The sequence below is a fragment of the Coturnix japonica genome, chromosome 1 (genome assembly GCF_001577835.2).
Source record: "Coturnix japonica isolate 7356 chromosome 1, Coturnix japonica 2.1, whole genome shotgun sequence".
NCBI classification, from domain to species: Eukaryota; Metazoa; Chordata; class Aves; order Galliformes; family Phasianidae; genus Coturnix; species Coturnix japonica.
Genome location: NC_029516.1, coordinates 109,699,618 through 109,725,269, shown reverse-complemented (window position 1 = coordinate 109,725,269; position 25,652 = coordinate 109,699,618). Strand labels below are relative to the sequence as shown.

At 39.4% G+C, this 25,652-nt stretch overlaps 1 long non-coding RNA gene across 1 annotated transcript; it reads right to left on the bottom strand.

The window, feature by feature from the left end:
* Positions 1 to 258: 258 nt before the first annotated feature.
* On the bottom strand, positions 259 to 17,318 carry LOC107325673. Its single transcript, XR_001559740.2, has 3 exons — positions 17,215 to 17,318; positions 1,562 to 1,705; positions 259 to 840 (listed from the first exon to the last, which is right to left on the bottom strand). It is a non-coding gene; the product is annotated as an uncharacterized LOC107325673 (long non-coding RNA).
* Positions 17,319 to 25,652: the final 8,334 nt, after the last annotated feature.

The window sequence follows — 25,652 nt, the reverse complement described above, 5'->3', positions numbered from 1 at the left end:
AATTAGCATGATGGTTTGTGTCTCACAGAGGTGGCAGCACTGCTGGGCTGCCTGGCAGCTCTTGCTCTGCTTGTGTTAATCTTTTGTAAAGGTTGGTTTCCAGCTTGCAACAGAGCTGGCAATGGAGGCTGCTGACAAAAAAAGGCTTTTTTTGTATGGAAGCACAAAGGATTTTAGAAAGGAACGCAACTCTAAAATAGCCACTGTGGGCATTTCATGAGGACTGAGTGCTTAAAATTATTCTTGGACAAGAAGGGATGTTTTGAGATCATATTTTGGATGTTTTTTTGTTATACCATACTTAACATCAGAGTAACGGAAGACAGAGTAACCGCAAGTACTTCAAGCACCAAATGGGATAAACTCGGAAAGCAGACTGCTGGCAACCACAGTGCAAAGGCACTTGAACTGCTTCTGCATGGAGACGGCTGCTGATTAACAGCAGCACAGCTGTGTTGCACTGCTGGGCTGAGTACAGGCACCAGCCCCACAGCTCCCAGATGTGCTGATTCAAGGTCCAAGCTGCACAGATTGATGCAGCAACATGGAACCACTTGACACAAGTGAGGTTGGAAATCACTGCTCAGCATTTGTTATCTGCTGTAAGCATCACGTGAGCTGTGTGGTACACAAACCAGTTCTGGTAGAAAAACATGCACTGCATTTGACCATATGCCCTCAGAATCATGTTGCTGCATGGGGTACCAGTTTCATTGCATTAAGCAACACACGCTTCTTGCCCTGATGACTGTGAAGCCTTGAGCACCACTGCTTTTCTGCTCCTTAGTGTGATCCAGCTGATTCTCCTTGGTGAGCTCCATCCCTCTGGAGGCATTGTTACTGTAAGGGGAAAGGCAAAGGGGATCAGTGTACAGTCTGGGAAAAAGTGATGGTAGTGAATTTGTTAGTGTGAAGTTGTTACTGCTACGATACAAAAGAACAGGGATAGAGAGATGCCAGCTTTTTGAAAGGCAGGCCTAGCTGGCTGGGCATGGTCTGCCACCAGTGCAGGCATGCTTCCTGTGGGGTTCCAGTTAATGATAAACTTAGTGGCCATATACCCACATCCCTAATGCACATGGGATGATATGCCCCCAGGAGTGCCCATGCACACTTCTAAATGGCATAGGCATGCTCCTACTTGGTTTTAGGTGCATACAACCTGCAGTAGAAGTGAAAATAAGCTAAATATACCATTCTTCTTTGTTGGAGGGACTGCACATGGGAGGCCTTTTAGGTTTGAATATTGGTGTGAATCTGTCCTGCTTTAGTGTCATCTATTTATAATCACAGAATCATAGAATGGTTTGAGTTGGAAGGGACTCTTGAATGCCATCTAGTCCAGCTCCCCTGCAATGAACATCTACATGTAGATCTGAGTGTGCAGAGCATATCTAGCCTGACCTTGGATGTCTCCAGGGACAGGGCACCTACCACTTCTTGGGCAACCAAATTTAACAGCACCAAGGGGAAGAAGAATACCTGTGACTTTTCTGAGGGTGAGAGGTTCCCAGCAAGAAAAGGTCAGTATATGGAGAAAGTGAAAAGGCCTGTGTGTTACCTGCTGCAGGAGTGATGCTGTGCATTGGGAACTTTTCCCTGTGTCTGGGAGGACTTCACACAGGAGGAGGTATTGGACATGGCCACCCATTCACAGGTGCCTCAGGGCAAGAACCTGGAGGTTCAGTATCTTGCCCTGTTTTGCCTGGGGAGAAAAGAGTCAGCTTTTGTAGCAAGTGTAACCTAGTTGTCATCCAGTTCTACCAACCACACTTCCCTATCAAACTGTCTTGAGAGTGACCCGCCTAAGGCACCAAGATAGATACACAGCTTTCATATGCACAGCTGAAAGTCAAACACAACATAAAGACCTTAGAAGAAGGGATTTTTACAAATAAAAGGATGCTGAAAATTAGTCCCAAAGTGCCGATCTTGTGTCAGAAATCTTATTTACAAGCATTCCAATAAAATACACCCTATAAAAACACATAGGTATCTTAAGTCTCCTTAATCAAGGTTCTTTGAGGGTGCTTTTGGATCCCAGAACCAACAAGCATTCATCTTCCTCTTCAGAATGTCCTGCCAGCCTCCTTCTTCATGTTCCTGCCCAGATGTTTTTCTAAATGACCTCTGAGCCAAGTCTTCCTGTGTTGTAATTAATTTAAGATAGAGTCCTGAATGTTAATGGCACTTCAGTGTATCAAGTCAGTGAGTAATTAAGGTGTTCTGTGTTTTACCTCACTCTTTTGGTGAGAAAGATTTGTATTCAGTGCACAAGGTTATAAAGCTTGACAGTTGAAGCTTCGTATTTTTCACTTTCAGAGGCTAAAGCTATTCAGATGCTTATTGAAAAAGAATCTCAAAATAGTAGCTGAAGAACTGAAGATCATATTCAGTAAATACATTCAGAGAGGAAAATTGCATTCTGTGGTGTCTATGCATAAATTTATCTTTAGTTTTATTTCAAGTTCTCTGATTTTTATTTTTATTTTTTTCTTGTGGTTTTTATCAAAATTCTGCCTCAGCATTGCTTTAGTGAATACCTTTGATGCTGTAGTCACCCTTTTGCTGGCTTAGAGATATTAAAATTAAGCTACTTTTCTGGCAGCCTGGTTGCAGTGATACATGTGTGCTTCCTTTGCTCTCACTTTTAATGCTTTATCCAGCTTTATTCAAGATGAGTGCAAGTCTTATATCTATTGCAAATTGAGTTTACTGGAAACAAATTCCTGAGTCATTATCCCCTCAGCATGTCAAATTCTTTCTTGACTGGCTAGAAACCTGTGATCATGCCCACTATCCAGGATACTTGCTCTTGAATTTAAGTAGTTTTCCTATGAACAAGTTTACTGACCTTTATGACATTTTGACTCAGTCTTACATCTGATGCTTTTAAAAACATTTCTGCCATTACAATGCACAGCTTACTAGAAATGAGTGAAAACACTATGACTGAGAGATAATCTCAGAGAAGTAAATATCAGACTTTTAGATCTCGTATTATACATAGCACTTTAATTATGCTTTCTCCATTTGTGTGTCATTTATTATTAATTAATTAATAGAAGCACTACAACTTTGAAAAGAATAATGAAGTGATTATCTAAAATATTAAGCTAGAAAAATGAAGATATCTCAGAGGCACTAATTACTAAGATGGAAAGCTTGGTGTGAAAGGGGCTGAAAGGGTGGCTCAGAAGTGTTTGTACTTTTCAGTGTCACAAGTCAAGGAAAACATTACCAACTGGAGGAACTACAAAGCAATGAAACAAGGATCCTTTCAAACAGACTGTTTCGTTTGTGTATGAATGAGGATGCTGCTGAACAAACGAACGGCGGATACTGTGTGTACCTTAGTTACATCAAAACAACCTTCTGAGATTTTATCATGCGTCTGTGAGAAGATATGTAGGTAATTAAAGCCAATCACTGGATTCGGATGTTTCCATTTTAGGATAATCACTATCCAGTACTTCCCTCTGTGTTTGATGTCTGTAATGTCTTACCCTGACTGTAAAATCTTTTAGGACGGAGATTTTTTTCATAATTGTACTTACATAAGAAAAGTATATGAGGCTGATCCTCTTATGTTTCAACAATATAAATAGCTCTTGACACTTTGCTTTCATCAATATGGTTTAAATGAGAAATAACAAACAGTTTACCAGCCTTTCTGCTTGCTATTTTGTCTCAACAACTGAAGGTGAATGGTGGAGATTTTGCCATGAGTTTATATAGACTGATGCATTTTCACTCTTTATTTCAAACCAGCTTGTAACAGAAATGCTTCCACGTAACAGGGATAGGACATGTTTATGATGTCAGCATAAATAAAATGAGGCTTACAATCTTATGTTCCTATGGACTGCAGTGAAATTACTGACTACATTTGCCAAGTGACTTCCTGAGTACCTTGCTCAGATATCACTTACAAAGGAATGACAAACCTGTTCATAAAATCATAGAATGGTCTGAGTTGGAAGGGACCCTTAAAGACCATCTAGTCCAACTCCCCTGCAATGAACAGAGACACCTACAGCTACATCAGGTGCTCAGAGCCCTGTCCAGCCTGACCTTGAGTGTCTCCAGGTGCATCTACTACCTCTCTTGGCAACAGAGCGAAAACTAGACCTGTTGGGGTTTGTGATTTTATGATCTGATCTAAAATAACATTGATTATGATGTTTATGATCTAAGAGCAGGGAGAAGATCATTGCCTAACTGAAACATGATCAGCAGCAGAGGGGTACCTGAAGAATGCAGGCCTCAGGTCTGTTTCGTTTGTGTATGAATGAGGACGCTGCTGAACAAATGAACGGCGGATACTGTGTGTACCTTAGTTACATCAAAACAACCAGGGAGAAGATCATTGCCTAACTGAAACATGATCAGCAGCAGAGGGGTACCTGAAGAATGCAGGCCTCAGGTCTGTCTGAGTAGCTGTTGAGCCTCTGTTCTTGGATCATCCCTTTCTGATCTGATATTTATCCAGGAAAAAGGAAGTAATGAGAAAAGGAGAAGTAATATGCTTAGGACTCACAGAAAAAAAGTATTTTGGATTTACTTTGAGTGAAGTCTTGGAAATGGGTAGTTTGTCTTCTGCATTTTATTGTCTGGTTTTATTTTATGCATTTGCAGGGAATTGAGCTGTCCTGTGGTTTCTCGTTAAATTTTGCAAGTAGGAATAAACAAGTACATTAAGATAACTTTACTTTAGATTTTAAATACCCGCAGAACTATTAAAAACTTGTGGTGAAATTTTCTTAATAACTTCTACTTATTTGCCTCCGGAGTCATGCTTTTTGAGGATAGAAGCACATTTAAATACATTTCACAGCATTTCAAGCTCATTTATCACTTTTTAATATGTTTTTAAAAAACACAACATGTTGGACAATCAAGAAAATCTTCTACCCTTCCTCACAATCATGAACCACCTAATCTCAAAAAGGGTTTCATAGGCCAGAACTTCTGTTAAATCACAGAAGGGCCTGGGTTGAAGAGGACCAAAATGATCATCTGGTTTCAACCCTTCTGCTATGTGAAGGGTCACCAACCACCAGACCAGGATGCCCAAAAGACTGAATTAACCCCTCAGTTTATGTGCTGCAGTATTGTTTGGCCACCTGAACCAAGCACCTAGCTAAAGCTCACAGGATAAGAATGGGGACTCAGTATTTGCCTTTATGTGTTGCAAGAGGTCATTTATAATTTAATTTCCATTCTATTTTGATAGCACAGATGTGGTGCTTGTGAACACTGAGTGCTATCAGCGCAGAATTAGAAATTCCCAAACCATATTAAAACCACAGACTAAATGAGGATTCTGTTTGGTACCCAGTGCTACTAAATGAGATAATGTTTCAGAAATGCCTCATCTGAAGTCATGACACTTCATAAGTGCATGATTTTTTGTGTATTTCATGATACGTTTTTCAAAAACTTTTTCTCCATAAAAAACAATAGACTTTTGCAATGTTATTTCAATCTTTCTATCCCATGCTTGGGGGAAAAATAATAATAATAATAATTATATTACAAAGCATTCTTTTTCACAGTATTTGGTACCTGCTCTTATTTTGGATGTAGCCCATCTAGGGAATACCAGCAAAGGGAGCTTTAGACTGCTGAGAGAGTGGTGAGGTGCTGGAACAGGTTCCCCAGAGAGGTTGTGGGTGCCCCATCCCTGGAGGTGTTTAAGGCCAGGTTGAAAGGGACCCTGGGCAACCTAATCTAGTACTTGATCTAGCAGCTGGCAATCCTGCTTGTGGCAGGGGTGTTGGAACATGAAGATCCTTGAGGTCCCTTCCAACCCAAGCCATTCTATGATTCTGTTATACGTGAAAATTGAAAAGGAATGGAAAATTGAAAGAATGTGAAGACACATGAATGAATGAACGTGCTTCTTGTGTGATCTCACATCCAAGAGAGTGGAGCTAAGGTTAGAAAAGAAAATGTTTGGGATTTAAATGGATTCACTGAATATCACTTACACAAGCCTTTACAGACACCCACATTTCAAACATCTTTCAAACCTGACCTCCTATGAAGCCTGATTTTTTGCAGTTTTTGTTCACCAGCTTCTGGAGTAGATATATGAGTTCTTTCAGGGTTCTAACAAGAAACCTTGGCCCATGTCTTTCTTCTAGAACAGAGGGTCAGAAAAAACTAAACTCAACTAGTGCAGTTGCTAAGGTGTAAGTGCTCAGGACTGGAACAAAGCCTTCTGGAAAGGTTTATCTTGGGTCTGGAGATTGCTCTGCACTCCATCACCTCAAGGGGTAGCCACCTTGCAGGAGAGTGGTGGCTATAAGAAAGGAGTGGACAGACTCTTCAGTAGGATTTGCTATGATAGGACAATGGAAAATGGCTTATATTTGATTTAAGTAAAGGTTGGGTTTACTTTTGTTGTTTTTATGGTAAAAGTAGTAAGGTACTCACACAGGTTGACCAGAGAGGTGGTAGATACTCCTCTGAGATGCTCAAGGTGAGGTCAGACAAGACTGAGCACCCTGATGTAGCTGTAGGTGTCAGTGAAGAAGAGTTGAATTAGATGGCCTTTAAGTGTCCCTTCCAACTCAAATCATTCTATGATTCTATGAAAGCAAAAGGGAAATGCGGTTATGTTAAAAGATGGGGGATAAATATGCTACAGATAGAGGTACCCATAGAGCCTTCCAATAGGAAAAGTAGATTAGCAAGTGTCATTCTCCTCCTTTTAAGGTTCAAGGCATATTTAAGCCACTGCAAGTGGAGAGAAACAATGAATACAAAAATTCACTTGTGATAGTTTTTGATTGGCTAATTACACATCTACTGGTCTAGAGCTTCATTTACACTTAAAATACTGTAATTTGCCTTGTCAGTTTCCTCTTTTCATTGTGCATTTCACTGCGCTAAAATAATTACCATCATACTTCTAAAGGAGATTACTGTTATCAGACCTAATATTTTCATGAGAACTTTTCAGTCAATCACCACAGGCACTCCCACTTCTTTCTACTCCATGTGGGTACAAGAAAAAAAAAAAAAACAAAAAAACAAAAACCAAACATACAAAAACCAAGCACACAGGAAAGATCAGCCAAACAATCTATGTGGTAACCCTTACACACATACAATAATTTAATTCTTTCTAGGATATTGCCATTACTGGAAATAGGTCGGCAGTGAGTTCCTTTGAAATATTTTCTTCCCAGACAAATTGTAGAGCGACCACTCTTGCAGTCAGACTTCAGATAATTTCAGGAGGCCATTGAATGTTTCTCATTGTCCTTTGGGTTTCTGCCCCAACTGAATGATATCACAATGATCAAACTGAAAAGGAAGACCTCATGTCATCTTGTGTCAAACCAGCAGCCAATTCTACCCGCGTTTTTTGTATAACGCGCTACAATGTATATGTATGCAGCTGGCCTTTAAGAAAGGGGCAACAGTTCCCCATTCAGCCTCCTAACTTCACAGCAGTTCATGGTCCTCCTGAAGCATTGATTCCAGCTGTATCTTACTACCAAACTATTGCTGATCCACTTTATTTATTGTAGTCCTTTGGATCTGAGAATTGCATCTACTGTTAAATTATCCCCATTAATGATTTGTGATTTGGCGAAAAATACTTCTGTTTGATTGTTTTAGAACTGTTGTTCATTAATTCTATTGCGTGTTCTTAATTCAAATTATATTACTTTTCTATTCTCCTTTTCTGTGATTTTGTAGAGTTCATGATATCATTGCTGAGCCATGGACTGAAGGGCACATTTTTATCTGTGTCACATTTCATGGGTTTTTATTTGCAAAGGCTTTTGTGGGGTACTAGAACTGAAGCTAAGTGTTTTGATTTAAAAATTGTTTATTTTCTTTCCCATGCTTATACCAGAAAAGATCCTTTACTATCAGATGGAGTACTATTTTAAAATGAAGATTCTGAAGTATCCTTTAGCAATAGAATAAAACCATTGCAAGATTCTGTCACTGAACTCCTATTGAAGAAGAATGAATGCCTCTGCTTTATACTGGAACAGAATTTTTTCAAGCCTATCAGAAGAGATTTTCTGCTTAATTATATTGAAATAGTGAATAAAAAGCAATATAATCCATAAATTTCATTAGTGGGTAACATCTTTAATTACATGTTTTTCACTGTTTTTACTAAACGTGATATAATTAGACAAGCAGTCTTTTTGAAAACACTGTCAATGTGGTGTGTAACATTTGAGGCTACAACCTACTTTTATTTACACAGAACTGGATCAATTTGTTTTATTGTTTAACACCTTAGAAAATCCTTTGTTATCTTAGAAAGGCTCATGTACCCTAGGAAACTGCAGAGCCTGCAGTCTTCCCTGGGGTACCTTACTATCTGCTTTTAATTTTCAGGGAAAGCTGTTAAAGGACTTACCATCTGTGAGTACCTCATTGCTTATGACTCACTCATAAGTGTTTGTAATTAAATTCCATTGTTTGGTAGAAATGGGATCATGTCTACCAGATGATACAACAGAGCCCTATAGTCAGAGTTCGGGGGCTTAAACAATACAGCTCTTTTTTCTGCAGATGTGTCTTGAAGAATAATATGCTAGTTTTTAGTTCTCTGTAGACCTTCTCTTAATGCACACCATCTAGAATTGGCTGAATAAAAAGTAATTAATATATATATTAATTCTGATCAAACATGCATAAATTAGCAACTAACATTATGCATATCATTCTCTTCTAAACCTGTTTCAGTCTCATTGCATATTCCTGTAGCTGTTTGGAATGCAAGTGATCAAGCTCTGCAGTTGATGCTGTTTCTATGCTAGAAACTTAAAATAGGAAATAAAACCCAGAAGTATCTCAGTACAAATTCCAACATTTCCACCCATTCTCTTAAAAGGTTTGTGAATTTTGCATACACTATTTGCTATATAACCAATGTGAAATGATTTTAGATCTATTTAAATACTCAATGAAAACATAACTGACTCCAGACTTTTGTTTAGATGGCAAAAGAAGGGTGAAGTCCTAATGTCAACCTTGTCTGCCAGTATTTCAGTGCAGCTACCTATAAAATGATTCAAATAAATGTAAGTATTCCTACAGGAGTTTGGAGGATTCATTAGTATGTGCTTATAAAAAAGTGATGGTTCTAGAAACATCTTCATCAGAAGTGTTTATCTTGGCCTTTATTTAGCTCCAAAGAAATGAAATGTTGTTTGTGTTCCCAGATCACTTTAGCCCACTCTGAGTGAATCTGATATAGCAAAAAGCACTTAATCAAATTCTCACTCGACATAGTCACATTACTATCCAGTATTTTTACTGTTGTTGCTTTCAACAAACCCTTAATGCTTTCAAAGTAAAACTTTGAAAATAGCTCTATTAAATTTAATGAGAACCCTTCTCCTGTGTGCAAATGTCTTGCCTGTGTCTCAAGTAGAAAACTGTAAGGGAAACTTAATTTTATTATCAGTATGTCAAAAGATTACATCATTTTTTCTTCTATAAATTCAGGACTGGAAAAAGCTAGATCAGTTTGTTCATTCTCCTGTTAGCTTGAGAGATCTTCCCTGTACTGTACTTGCAGTGATTTATTCATGAAGTGATTTATTAATGGGATGCTTGAGATCAACACAGCTACAGGCTGGTGAGTTCCATCATGTACTTTTGAGCAAATCTATGTCCCCTTGGATGTGGTGATGTTTGGGAGTCCAGACAGTCCAGACTGGCACCTACAAAGCCTCAAATACATCAATTTTAAGCTGTTTAAAACATCACCAAGAGAGCACTCTACCTATCTACAGAAGGGCAATTTCTTGGATTCTTACTTTTCACTTTCCTTTTGCCTGCTGCAATTATTATGGTCTGAATTGTACATGACATTTCCTTATGATTTTAAGAGAAAATTCCACAGGTAACTCACAGTTAAAAAAAAATAATTGAGTTCTGAAAGCATGTGATGCTTCACGTCTGACAAGGCCTTTTTATCTTGCCCAGTTAATGATGCCAGCATCTAAGTTAAACTACCAAAGCTATAAAAAATGAAGATAAATGACCATTATATTTAAACCCAACTGCTGCTGATGGGCCTAAGAGCAAATTAGCTTCCAAGTGCTTTCATAACCATATCAGACCACAACACTTTCACTTGGAGTCATTCTAACACATTTTAAAGTAGTTTTATTACCACATTCTGGTGAATACAGTTTGAAAAAATGATCTGTGAAGGCATCAAATCATTAATGTTAGTGATGGTGTTGGTGTCTTCTGTGGTACATAAAGATGACTCCATTATTCTAACAAGCACATGTCCCACCCTAGGTTTCCCTGGGGGAACTAGACAGTATTTAAGTTTTGGCAGTGTGACACTACAGGCACTTAAACCTAAACAATGGCTCTTTCAGTGCCTTGTGGAGAAGGGGAGGCCATTTTTATTGTTTAGCTGGAAATACAGATCTAAGATAAACTGGGAATAGAGGGATCCATTAAGAAGTGCTATGTTGCAGAGATGCTCCTGGATGCTTGATGTAAGGCTCACTCACCATCCGCATCACACTAAAGGGGTTATGTGTTTTTCCCCATTATTCTGGCTGGTCAGCCTTGGAGGACCAAGGACAAGATGGCACATCCCCAGCATGCTTATCCTTGGCACAGTTACTATGACAGCTGCTCAGCTGTCCATTCTGAGCCAGTGACCATATACTGTTATAGCCATTTATCCAAGAGGAGTAAAACTGCTACATCACACTAAGCACTCTGGCAGTCCTTGCCAAAGAGGAGAAGTTCATCTCCAAATCTTTCAGATTAAGTGGAAGTTATTGGTTATAGGTGAACGGTTGAACTGGATGATCTTTTATGTCTTTTCCAACCTTGGTGATTCTATGATCCTATGATTTCAGTCTTAGCAAGCTGTACAGATTTTTGGGGTGCATTTTAATGTTAAATACTATATAGAAGAAAAGGAGATAGATGAATGAGAACATATTTTTATCAGTAGAACTTGATACTGGTACAGGTTAAACAGTGAGCACTGACTAAACTTCTCAGTATAATCTCAAAGTTGTAGTGTATCTACAGTGTAATATGAATAACTCCCTGCAGACATATAGTTCTAGAAGTTTACTTTAAGTGAGGAGGATGAACTTTGGATATTATGGATATATAAAGGCAGTTCCACTACCCAGAGGTGAATACTAACCTTATTTGTCAATTAGAAAGGAAAACAAAGAAACATTTCTTTGTTCAAATTGTTTTAAATTAAATAGAATACAAGGTTAAATTGTAATAATAATAATATAGCCATCAGTAACATAATAATAACTATTGATGTAAGTTTGATATAAAAGAGTGATTTGTGTTGCCAATAATAATTAGATAGCCTAATGTTTTAATCAATAACATAAAGAAAGGCTTTGAAACAAGCATGTAACATAAATAAAATGAGGTATAAAAGGCAGACTTAAATGGTTGTTCTTTGGCACTATTTTGTATTTCTGGATACAAAGGTATCACGCTGAACTGCCAGATGGTGCTTAAGATAAACAAGGTGAACAAATGCAGAGGGTAAAGCTTCAGTAGCAAAGAAAACTATTTGGTTTCAGTTCGGAACAGTATGTGCTTTTCTTGTTGGCTCCTGCATTCCTAAGGCACCAGGCTTTATAAGAATGTCAATCATTAAGCAGAGACAGTCCTTTCACAGGTCACAGGCCTCATACATCCAACCTCAGAAGGAGCAAGGCTTTGACCTAGGTGTTACTCTTTTCCACTTAAAAGCAAGTGACGTGCCCTGAGCCATCCACTGGTCGTCTCATTAAAGCTTTCTCTTTCATTTGGGCACAACACAGCTTATTTCTACAATAACAGAAATTATGAACTAGAATGTATCAGGGCACTTCCGCATGATTTCATATGGATGCAGCTGAAGAGAACAATATAATGAACAAAACCAGGTGTTTTTGTTCCTGCTTAAATATTCTTCAGTGTGAGTATTCTGAGTTCTACTTATGGTTGGATCTTCTTATGATATCTAGGCCTTTCCAGCAGTCCTTGACGAGTGCTGTACTCGTTCAAGGGTCTCACCCTTTTAGCAAAGAGCTGCTATAGAAACTGCTAAGTACAAGGTGATTCTTGATTCCTCTCCTTGTGGAGTCACCCTACCTGGGCATTTAGCAGCATTTGGAGCTGCAAATTCTTGGGTCCTGCTCACTGAGATTTCCTGAAGTGAGGAAGGTCTGGCACATTTTGTGCACAATTTCCTCTATGTTAAAATAGGAGACAAGAAGAGAAAAATCAGTGCTTACTTTCTTTTAAGCCAGAGAGGACTCAAGCCAAGAATGGCAAGAGGTTAGTGATACCCACTTTTCTAATAAATGCTAATTAGTTTTAAATCAGCAAAAACTGTTATTGGGAAGAGGCCAATGAGAATAACACTTTGTACCTGTCATGGATGGGAGAAGTATAGAGTATGGAGTCTATAGCAGAATCTTACTGAATCTTACACCTCTGCTTATACTTCGGTTTCATGAAGGCATAAAAAGAGGCGTGAAAAGGTTTTCCAATCTAACATACATTCTCAGTCTGGACAGTCTCGTCCATGGCTGTGAGTGCATAGACTTGCTGATGCAAATTTGAATCCTGTAGTTGGATTTTGGCAAAACCCTGTGTGACATCAGCATTTTTAAGCTGCATTTGCAGCAACTTTTCATGGTTTAGCACCATGTGAATGCCCTTGGCAGCAGCATTTTTACCACTCCTCTATTTGCCTCGCTGCTCCTTCACTGAGTTTCTAAAGGGTTTTCATTCTCCCTTTCCCTGTACATTTCACTGGTGTGAAATGTGGACTTAGCTATAGCTTATTGTCCAGGGCTGTTCAGTACGTTAGCCTACTAAGTATCACTATTTAATAAAGTTAGGCACTGCATTTATAGACACAGTTAGGCTAAATTCAACCATTTCCTCCTGTTCCCAAGAGTGCAGTGAAAATTTTTACTGTAGAAGCTGGAGTTAACACTGGAATAAAGCTTCCTAGCACAGGCTTGGTGATTTAAATGCTCTGAGAATTGCTGTACTATAACAAGGAAAATGTCCTTATGTAGCTGTTTCCAGCTGAGTGCTATAGAAAAATATGTTTCTCCAAGTGAGAGAGAACCTAATGATGAGAAAAAAATGATCACTGTATATTTTTTGCCAATGATAAATACACATTTTCTGTAGAATTTATTGTCCCTCCACCTTGACAGTGAGAAGTACGGCAGACCAAGACAGGAAAGGAAAATTCATTTTCTGCTGCAAATAAAGTCAGCATTCAACTGCTCATGCAATAAATGACTGGCCAAGAAGCTAAGAAGCCTGCTTGTTATGGAATATATTTACATAACTACAATAATAAAATTTCTGTGTTAGGACTTCACTGGGAGCAAAATTCTGATTCAGATCCTGTACAATATGAGATTCTTTGGACATATTTGAGACACAGTTCACATCACATGTACTCACACATGTTCCAGAGCACAGAAGTTGTTGTAGAGAAGCAAGTTTACGCTGTCTGCATTCTATGGATACTTTCTGCTTTGTATTAAGGAAGAAAAAATAATTGTACTGACTTTTTTTTTTTTTTATCGTCTGCCTCTACTCTTTCTATGTATTTACCTTCTCTCTCCTACCAAGCCCAGGTTTAACCAAACTGCAACTAGTAGCTATGGATGCTAAGTTACCATTGACTTTCAGCACAGTCTAAGGCTTTTCATCAGATAAAGAAGAGAGAAAACTCTCCTTTTCTATTTTTTTTTTTTTAATCTGATTTTTTAGTAGGGATGAGTAAAATAATTTTCTGAAGATTAAAGGTGGCCTAGACTATTTCCTCTTCCTTGAATCAAGCCATGGATTTTTAGGTAGAGAAAATCTGATAAAAAACCTGCCTATTTAAAATTTTTCTCCCTGAGTAACCTAGATGATTTCAGAAAAACAGAGCCAGCTTGAGTGAGGGAGCTGTGAGTCCATATGAAAATATATTTCATCTCAGAGAAAGGTCATGAAGACAGTTTTAATTATGCATACTGGATAACAGTCTCCAACAAGCAAAAAAGACATACGTACAAGAGAACAGCAGCTGTCTCCATATAGCTTTGGTGATTCTACTTCCCTTTCAGTTCCTCAGGGACAAAGATGATTTCCTTGTTTCAGTGTGACAAAGTCTTTTCCTTGCCTTTCATTGCTTTCCCTTTTGCCTTTCCTCTTCAGAATTCACTTTTATGGTTAGTGAAATTGTTGTCCAAATGCATTGTCATCTTTAATACGAGTAATTATTTTCTGAAAATAATACCCAGAAGTTATGTCAATTCTTTCTCAAGAGCTCCTCTAAGAAATTAACTCAAATATCAAGTTGAGCACTTGTGTTTTGCTAGCAGCCATCCCTTTAAGTACTTTTCTTGTTTCCAAAAATCTTGATGTGTATTTCCTTGTTTGCCTATTTTCATTACTGTTTAATGAAGTCTCCACAGACTATGCAAAGCAGCTGTTTGCATGGTGCACTTCTGGCATCTTAAGTAATTTTGCATCTACTTAAGGCAAATCAGAAATTAAAAACAATGAAATCTCTAAGGATGATTCTGAACCTTGGAAATTAATTTTTTTTTTTTCCGTGTATTTTCTTCCAGAGCAGTAGGAATGTTTCTTGTCTGACATGAGAAAAATATCATCAGAAAAGAAGGAATGTTACCACGATTAGTAAATGAATAAAATCGCAGAAACATAGAATGGTTAGAGATGGAAGGGACCATTAAAGGCCATCTCGTTCAACTCCCCTGCAATGAACAGGGGCACCTACAGTTAAATCAAGGTGCTCAGAGCTCCAACCAGACTGGTCATAGGAATAGAATAAAGTAGTTGCTGGGTCAAAAATACCATAGCTGTACCTTCTGAAGCCACAGTTGCTTCCCTAGGTTTACCAGAGTGTGGTCAGGGGTGATAAAGAGACCAGAGCCTGACAAGGCTGTACCTGCAGGGAGCAGGCCAGGACCCAACCCTGCCCTTCCCAAGTTTACTATTAGTTTACCACCCTCTCCCAAAGCTCACAAGCATCTTGGTGCTGTGGCAGAGATGTTCTTGTCTGTCCCCAGAGCCTGGGTGCATGGCTGGAGGAAGTACACCTCAAAAGGTAAGGGCAGGCTCAGTTTGTGTGACTTGGACACAGGTGGTTTGGATCCAGGTACAGCAAATTTTAAAAAAACTCTTAAAAAGTCCTAATCTTCTTTCACCTTATGTGGGACGCAGCTTCAAAATCTTTTGAGGGAAAAAATGGGCTTTTGTCATGGTGAATGTAGAAACTCTGAGTGTGTCACACTTTTCTACAAGTCTTGTTATTTACAGTTACTGAAAAAAACTCTTTTGGTTACAATTAAGATGACAGCAATCCATTTCTCCTTGGTGAAATGGAGTGATTCCTATCTAGAAAGTGAGAACTCACAGCTTTGAAGGAAGAAAAAGGTTTTTCTCCATACTATAGAAAACAAAATTAAATTCAGTTTCACCTGTTTACAGGAAAAAGCTTGGATGCTTTATTGGAATGTTTTACTGTGCTGTGTTGTGTTGTGTGTTTTATTCTTCTTTTAAAAAACAACAAACAAACATATAAACCTTTTACTCCTTGCTCTTCCTCTTTTTGTCCGGTTTTACACTGCCTTTTTGATTAGTATCTTTTAATGGGCTGAATTCTTTATTCACCCAGGAAGGGACTCATCAAATGAAATTTCTGCTAATCAGATCTGGATTTCTTGTCTCCCTTTTCTTACACTGCTTCAGATACTTAGAGATAAGGATGAAAAAAATGGATTGACTCATTCCTAACAGGACAGAGCAGCCCGGCCATGGCTGTCAAGGGAAGTGACAGCCGCAGACAAGATAGACATCACTTTGTTCTACTCTTCAAAGAAGCCTTTTTGTTCATCTCTAGCATTTCACTCCTGATAACACACTTCATAGCTGTCTCACGTGGATTTGTTGTACAATGAGTTCTCTCAATAGACCAAGTTCTTTTTATGTGAGAATCCTGTTGTCTATGTACAAAACCACTGGACTGGCTCTCTGTTTTCTGGCTTGCTCCTATTCAGCCCTGGGCTTTCTGTGTGCTCTTGGATTTTAAGTCACTCAGAAGAGGATTCATCTCTATTTTCAACTTGTATGTCTGAAATGTAGTTGTTGCAACTGGGTTGCCTTCCAGCACACAGAGAGAGGAGGGGACACCCAGAGGTGTCTGCCCTGTGGAAAATAACCCTAGGGGCCTATTCCACTCCCCATCCCTATGAAGCCATGCTGCGAGCTCACAAACAATGCAACATTTTTATCCCTGGTTACCTGCATCAGATCTTGTCTGCCACTTTTCTGTTTCTAGTCTATAAAATCACATTACAGCACCTCTTATGCTCTTTGGACACATCAGTCTGCCTGTTGGTGATAAATGTAGAAGCTATACTAGAGGGCCATGTTTGGATTTTTCCAACCTTGGCCTGGAGCTGCTGTAGTGGAGGCTTCCTTTGATATCAGCGTTTTCAGCCTTGTAGTATTCTTGTATTTTTTTGTTGGCACAAAGTCTAACAAAACTTGGCTTTGCTAATGCAACCTGTTGGTGAGTGGATATACATTTCTATAGTAGCCATCCACTCAGCCTACTTTTTTCGTGTGATCTGTCAGTACTGTTATGGTTCCTTTGGCTGTGACAACTCATAACATATAAACTACCAGATTTTCAGGCCAAAGGTAGAGCTTGACCAGAAGACATAAAGTCATAGGACCACAGAATCATAGAAGCATGAAACAGATTAGGATGGAAGGAACCTCAGGGATCACCAAATTCCAACTCTCCTGCCATGGGCAGGATTACCAGCCACTAGATCAGGGCCCCAACCCACATGAACCTGAACACCTCCAGGAATGAGATATTCACAGCTTCTCCGGACAGCCTGTTCCAGCACTTCACAACACTCTCAGTGAAAATAATTCCCCAACATCTAATCTAAATCTCTCCCCCTTTAGTTTAAAACCATTCGCCCCTGTTCTATCACCACATACCCATGTAAAAAAGTTAATTTTTCTCCTGTTTATAATCTACCTTTAAATAATTGAAGGTCATAATGAAGCCTCCCCAGAGACTTTTCTCCTCGACTGAACAAGCCCAGCTCCCTCAACTTGTCTTCAAAAGAGATATGTCAGAAAATGATTTTCAGCAGTTGATTGAAATACCTTCATTTTCTAGTTCCATATTCATTAATTTCTTCTTCTCAGATGTAGATTTTATTCCTCGGTGACATTTTCAAAAATCAAGGTGCTTCATGTGGGTACTAAACTGGTTTAATCTGAAAGGCACCCGAATACAGTACTGGAAAGCTATTTCATTAGGAAAACTGGTTGCTCAGTGAAAAGAAGTCTTCAAAGAAGAGAAGATGTTTAATATTCATGGGCATATTTTAGTTATCCTTCATGTTCTGCCAAAAAGAAGCCCATTCTTTTTGCCTCAATGGCATTTAGATTTCAAAGTAGATTGCCAGATTAGTTATGCAAGCAGAATTTATTAGGACAGGAAAACACATTAACAAAAGGTATTTGTAAAATCTCGTGAACAATGATTAGTCTGAAATTAATTCTGAATGGGGCTTTCTCTAATTTTACTTGACTGTTTAAGAAGTGTTGGGGGTTTTTTTGGTTGTTTTTTTGTTTTTGTTCTTGTTTTTTGAAAGCAAATCTTACTTATTACAAGCAAAATGAGCAAAAGTAGCACATTTCATAACATTTTAAACTACTGCAAGTTTGCACCTTGAAGTCATACAGCAACACAGACATAGTGGGTGTTAACTATGGCATCTCTGCAGTAAAAAGTGATAGTGAAGGTTTGGTGTCTGGCTGCCAAACAACAGCTTGGTTTTTTTCAATACATTCACTTAAATGTCCTCTTACTGCATTTCATCCATTGATTAGACAGGCTAGATTATTACTGTTAGATAAGTACAAGCACAACCTCCCTTTCAAAACCCAGGATGACGGAATAGAGAAGGAAAACCGTTGTTCTAATGTGACTGGTGTGTTCTCATGGAGGTGTAGGCCCAATTGCTTCCAGAGCTCCATCCTCACCAGCAGGTCCCAGAGGAAACCATCTCTGGAATACAACTCAGGTATTTCCCCAGTATAATTTCTGAGGGAAGGGGAAAGGGAAGGATTAAGCTCTCCTTCACTTTTCTATAGCTCAAAAATCTCCTGAACCCTTTCTGCCATGACCATTGCCTGGCACAATCACCACCTAATCAGGAGACATTGGTTGACATTTAAGATTTGTGCCCTTTCACTTACATAACTGTGTTCAAACACATTTGTTGCATGCACTAGGGTACGGAAGTCTCTCTCTAGTGTCTGCACTGAAATATAAGTAAGTTATTCTACCAGTGGCCACACCTGGGAGTCTTAATTATTTATTGCTGCCTAACTAGATGGTCCTCATTGTATATCCTACCTCATACAAAGTTTTGGCAGAGCCGTTCAAGTACAAATTTCAGCAGTCATTTCTCATAGATAATGAAGTTTATGCCGGTTTCTGATTTAAAAGACCAGCTATTATTTAGTGACAGATGAGGCAAGATATGTCTGACAGTACATTTTCACCTTTATCTAGTGGAAAGAAACATAATGAAAACCCAAGGCTGAAATAAGCTAGAAAATTTCAAGATAAAGTAAATGCTTAATCACTGGAATAGTGTCCCTGTAATCACAATGGATTTTCTGCCAGTTGATGATTATCATGGGACTTGTCTGAGCAAATCTTGACAGTGCTGACAAGCAAATTGAGCCAGTCACCTTCTTTTCCCTGGACAAGCAATGCAGGGACAGAAGCATGCTCAGGGAACAGTTTTGGTCATTGCAAGCTGGACAGTGAAAATAGCAGTGTGAACTGTATGATGGAAATGTGCATTTTGTCCAGTTGACTGTGAAGGCAGTTTTGACTGGCTGCTTCTCCTGTGAACATTTTTTGTCTTGTAGATATCACAAGTCAGAGGAAACTAATTCCACTCTAAGTTTCTTCTTACCATCCAGCTATAGCTCAAACATACTTGAAGCATGGGCTTATAGTGCAGAGACATTGTAAAGTTCTGCTCCTGGCGTCGTGTAATAGCTCAAGCTTGATGAAATGATCAAAAGGGGATGGTCCCAATCTGTGACAGGGGAGGTACCAGTTGAATATTAGGAAAAAAAATCTTCTCCAAAAGAGTGGCATGGCATTGGAACAGGCTGCCCAGGGAGGTGATGGAGTCACCATCTCTGGAGGTGTTCAAGAACTGTGTGGATGTGACACTGAGAGATGTGGTTAATGGGCATGGTGTGATGGGTTGGTGGTTGGACTAGATGACCTTAGAAGTCTTTTCCAACCTTAATGTTTCTATGATTCCATGAAGAGTAAATATAAATAATTTTGGCAGCACATCAACTAAAAAGACATCTCAGACCAAAATGTTTCCTTTGGTAAAAAGAGTAAGTTAAACTCAAACCAAATATTTCCCCTACAATCTTAGCATGATTTCATGCACAAACTTCTTGTTCAGTGAAGTACAATCATTTTAATTTCATTACCTATGTCAAGAGCTGCCATGGCCAGATTTGCCTTTGTGCATGTCCTCTGATTTCAGAATAACGTTTACTGAACTGGGAAATAAAAAACAGAGGCAGATCTACAAGGCATTTCTAGCAATTAACCTGCAGATTCTGATTTAAGTAGCACTTGCTGAACACTATCACAAATGTTTATTCAAAACATTTATATAACACCAGAGGATAACACATTTTATTGGGAAGCTTCTAAAGAGTATAGCAGATCATGTTCCACTCAGTTTGATGGTTAAGAACATCTAGTGTTCAGACAGAAATACAAACAGGAATTTGCTGTGTCTTTACATAAATATTCCCAAGGCTTCATTTTAAATTACATTGTAAGCGTATTGACTGTTATATGTTATTTCTCCACACTGCATCAAGAGAGCCTCCCAGGGACTTTTATAGTAATTTGGCAGCTGAGCTCTGCAGCATAACTAGATCTCTCAAAAGACTGAATCATTTTTCCCTGCTAATGATTCTTAACTTTTTTCAGAGGAAATAAAATTCACAGTGAAAATCATTCCTTATTAAATGACATTTGTAATAAACTGGGGCACAGAAAATGAGATTGAGCAAAAACTTCTGTATTTTGTTGTTGCAAACAACTTGTTAACATTCAGGACTCTGCAAATAGTGAGCTCTTTCCTATGGTTTCTGCTGTTCCTCATTTGTCACCATTATCTGCTCAAAGATGAGGCAAAGGAATAACTCCCTTCTATTCCCTTTTGCTGAGGGGGTACTATAAGATGTACTACAAGAGGAAATTAAATTTCTCGTCTGTGAAAGCCAGAGGGAAAATAAGAAGGAAGTTACCTGATATGGCTAGAGCTATGTCTGATCGCTGGCAACTTGGATTTCCCCTTAGCAAATGTGGTACCTGTGCTGCAGCTCAGGTCCCCTCACCCTTTGTTAAATACAGAGATGTCATCAAGTTTGTGAGATTTTTCTGCTCCCTGAGCAGAACTATGGGCTTCTGCTTTGTGACCTTTCTCAGAGCAGCTCACTTCCCTCTTGAGCAGCAGTTTAGCCTAGAATCCCAAATTTCAACAGGACTGTCTTTACAGCAGCACAGCTTATGTCAGTAGCAACTCAGTAAAGTTAGTGCTCAGAGACTACACAAAAGCTCCACAGGGAAACAAAAACAGAGGTTTCAGGTAAGCAGCAAGGTCCTAGAATCAAGGAAGACTGATACATTTATAGAATCACTTATGTTGGAAAAGCCCTTCAAGATCACCAACTCCAACCATCAACCCACCTTGTCAGTAAAACATGTCCCTGAGTATCATGTCCACACATCTCCTATATGCAATGGGAACTCCAGCAGTGCCCTGGGCAGCCCATTCTAATGCTTGACCATCTTTTTTGTGAAGCAGGGTCACCATGCTTTCATTCCCTTTGCAAAGAGGATACTCCTCATCTCCCCACCACCCCCCTGCCCATTCTCTTTGGGATGCTCACACCAAAGAGGAGGCAGTGACACTGGGACTGGCTCAGGGTCACTTGGTGTCAGCTGCTGCCAGTCAGAATAATACCAGACCATATGCTGCCAATGAGGAGGCTAATTTGAAATTTCCTGTACCCAGTTGCTGGTTTTCAAGAAGCTCTTTGTGTCCTTGAGATTTTCACTCTACTAAATTTCATTCCTGTTGAACAAGTTCAGAAGTTAACTGGAGGGGGAATGGGGACAGACAGTGATGACTAGACCAGCAAAGTACGCAGCTGGAAAATTGAATTTCCTTAGGAAATCAAAGTATTAACAGAAAACAGTGAACAATTCAGACTAGTGAGGCATTACTTGTTGTTCACAAGACTGAAGGAAGAAGCCTTCTTTATTGCACTTTCTAGATAGTAAAAGAGTGTCTTCCTTCAGGTCAGAGCCATCCTTTTATAGAGAGTTTACTTTGGTGCTGGACCTCCTAAAGATGAACAGCATTATGTGTTCTTTTCAGAGATCACTCCCTATAATGAAATATCCTGGATAGTCGTGCATGGAAAATTGTAATATGCTGTGATTAAAACCGTGTTAAGACCCTGTATATACCTTACTCTAGGGGGCTATCATTTCACACCAGATACAAGATGTACCACCTAGAGTCACACTGGCTTTAATCTTTGACTACAGGTAAGCTGTGTGACTTCTGATGGAAATATACTGTCACATACCTGGAAGCTCGCATCTAAGCATTTATTAAAAGTAAGAGTTTGATAGATGTTTTAATACACAAAGGATGTAAGCCATGTGCATATCTGAAAGCCCTAGGGGCTGTCATCTTATCTACTGTGTCACCCAGTGATCTTAGTAGATAAACAGTACTCATGTTTCTGCACTGGAGTACACCTGAATCTGTACTTCTCTGATGCATTATTCAGACCCCAGATTTCTGTGCTTCAGACACCCCTAAACCACAGGCAATGCCTCTGTACTTAAGCCCTTAATGCATTTTTCTTCCATTGGTTTGTCTCACTGTGTTTTCAGCCCATTTCAACTTCAGCATTCACAACACGAGGCAATGAGCTTAGCAGTATAATTAGGCAGTATGTGAAGAAGAAGGATTCTCTCTTGATTGTTCTACATCTCACTGATTTTATTTGATACCTCTTTCCTTTTACAATAGGGAACAGCATGTCATGACTACCTGGTCATTGTGTAAGCATTATTCATGACTTCATTAAAAAAAGTTGTGTGCACGTCAGTCAACTCTTTTGTCTATGGAAAAAGATCCCTAACTAATTGTGTTGTTCCCTGTATAAAAACTGATCCACACTTAAATCACCTTTGCTGTCCAACTCTAAACTTTGGCAAATCAATCTGGGAAGAGCAATTCAGTGTGATGGGGAATGCATGGATTGACTTTTGAATTGCATTAAGTCATACTGCTCAGCTGTCAAAATGAAAATGCATTTTGACACAGTATCATTACAAAAATTCAGATAATATGCCATTTTAAGGCAGAGAGCAAAACTTTTGGCAGTTGAATTACTTGCAACAGCAGTTCATTCAAAAGCTTAGTTTCAAAACATATGAAATATATCTGAGCTTTAATTTCATGTAATTTTCTGATAGAAACATGGTGTTTCATAAAAAAAAAGTTAACAATTTTGTTAATAAATTAATTTAACAGTAAATATTAAGCCTAGTTATTTTGAATAACAATTAGTCTGCTACTCCATTAACACCAGATTCAGCTCTTGTTAAAGTCAGCTTTGTATGATTTGGGCTTGAGCAAGTTATCTGAGACTGTATGTGCTACTACAGTTTAAACTGCTCCGCAAATTTGCAGTGAGAGTGTTCAGCTAATGAGAAAATTTTCTATTACTTAGACTTTGAAATGACCAGAAGGTAAGAACTGTATCAACAAGATTGAAGAGTTATTCTCTATTTTACTAGAAAACAAGTTAAAGGGATAATTAGTTTAGACATTAGGAGGGATTTCTTTCCTCAGAGGGCAGTGATGCACTGGCACAGCTGCCCAGAGAATCTGTGGTACCCCATCCTTGGAGGTGCTCAAGGCCAGGTTGGATGGGGCCCTGGGCAGCCTGAGCTGGTGGGGGGCAACCCTGCCCATGGCATGGGTTGGGGCTGGGTGGGTTTTGAGGTTCTTTCCAATTCAAACCATTCTATGAAAGCTTATATTTTAAAAGTACCTGTTATGGGGATCCTTCATGACTGTTATTACTATGTCTGCTCAGCACTCTCAAGTTCACTTGAACTGAGTTGTTTCTTTCAGATAAATTGAAGGTAAAGCCACTTCTGCAGGAAGAGTGTGGTGAGTGCTTTACTGAATCTTGTTCAGTTAAGAAAATATTACCAGTTCTTAAAAACAGTCCCAAGGTTCATACCATTATTTTAGCACACCATGCAGCTGTGCCTTGAATCAATTTAATCAGTGTATGGTTTTTTGTTATTGTGACTCAAACTCTTCCTATTTATTTGTCTGATCCTGTTTCTCAAAACAGCAGATGCAAGGGTTGTGTCAGCTGAAATAACTGCCATTACCTGGCAGTTCTTTCTTAGGGTAGAATGTGACATATTTGCCAGTGTTCACATTAACAAGTAGCTCAGGGCAATATGTGTGAATCTGTGAATTCAGACATTAGTACTGATACCCTGACATCTGTTCTATCATCAGTCTGAAGGCCTGTTCCCAAAGGGCCGATCCCACATGTGGGCTGGAGCTCGGACCAATCATTGGTTCAGACTCTCATGCTCCTATTAGGCACCAGAGCTCTGCTGATGTCTGCCTCGAGCAGAGGCAGCAATCTTGTTTATGTGGAACAAGACCACTTGGAAAATTGAACCAATATGCACTGTAGGGGGACACAGTCAGGAAATCTGCCCCAGGATGTCTCCACTGTTCTAGAGAAAGTATTAAATGTAGTGTTGGCCTTGCTTTTCCTGTGAGTACCTTCAGCATATCCAGGCTGTGTTTCTAAACAGATACTCTTCGCTTGCAAATCTTCAGTCCATACACTTGTGCTTCCCCAGACACATCTGTGATATGGCTCCCATAAGAGTTTTGAGACTGGGGATTTTATTTCTGTGGCCAGACCAGCTTGTGCTCATCAGCATTCCATTACACAAGTTAAAAAACAGGCAAAACCACATCCCAAACAACAACAACAAAGTGGATAACGAGAGGAATGGTTCATTTAACACTCAACAATGATAGCAGTGACTCAGCTGAGAGGGAGCTGTGAGAGTGTGTTTGTTCCTTTCCATTACTGGAATGAGCTGGTGTTTGCTCTCTTGACTATAGTGTACTATCATTTTCCAAACACATATTCAATGGTTGTTTTCAGCTTAATTCTCAGCTGGGGCACTCTTTCCCAGCCCCCCTATTCCTCTTTCTTTCAGTAACCTCAAGTTAGCTAATAAAAGATAGACACCTACACTGAACTGTTTATTGTCACCCACTCTGCACAGGCAAGATGGTAGCGAGCAGGGGACAGGTGATTCAGTGTTAATTAGACCTTTTCCACGCAGCAGGTTTCCCAAGTGCGGCAGTTATGAGTAACATTCTCAAATAAAAACCCAGTCTGGGGATGCAGGTACAAAATAGAAATCTTTTAACCCTGGCTTTTTGTCTTTACACTTTTCTCTTCCAAGAACACACTGTTTCTCACAGTAGCAGGACTGATAGAGCTCTCCACAGTGAGTGTGGCAAAGAGACCACCTGATCGAGTGTCAAAGCATCCTCCTCCTCCTGTGACCTCTCTACAACAATGCCTAGTTTCTGCATTTTCTTCCTTACTTCCTAGCAAAGTGTCTGATTTCTCAAACAAGCAAACAAACAAATAAGACACTCTGCCTCTGCATGCTGGACTTAAAGGACATATTTGAATGGGGCTTGGTGACCACATTACAAGCCTACTACCTCTTCCCATACATTCAGCATGGAGAAAACTATGGTAAAGTGTTTTTTTCTGCAATATACACAGAAAAGCATCTGACAGCCTAAACTCTGGCCTGCACAAGGAGGCAAGTTCCTCTAGCTGTCCAATCTCAACAGGTGACTGAGATTTTTTTCTCATCCACTTAACAGCCCATAGATCAGTAGGTCAAGCCTTCGAAGAGTCCCACATAAATTCATTGCCAATGCCAGCTTGTGACCCAGGTGGGCAGTAGCAAGGAGACTGAGGATGGTTCTGATTATTTATTTTGCACACTATATGCAATGGCTATTGCTTTTCCCATGTCATGAGATTCATTGAGAGGAGCCTGACTTTTAAATGTAGGCTGGGTACAGAGTTGTCTTCCTGAAACGAGGCAAGCCAGTTGGTAATGATGCAGAGCTGGGCTTTCCCAGCCTCATGACAACCCTCCGCTCAGGTCAGACTAATATATTCTGTAGGTTGACAATGCCCACAGGTCACTCATTCCTACCATAAGTCTAAGCATTTTAGAAGCCTACCAGAAATGCCAGAAAGAGGACTGGATTGAATGCCACTTCTCAGCTGGCTGTACTGCAGAGGCAATATGGGACCATTCAGGTGAAGAATAGCAAAAGTTCCCCTACCTCTGAGGACACAGCAAGCCCTTGCAC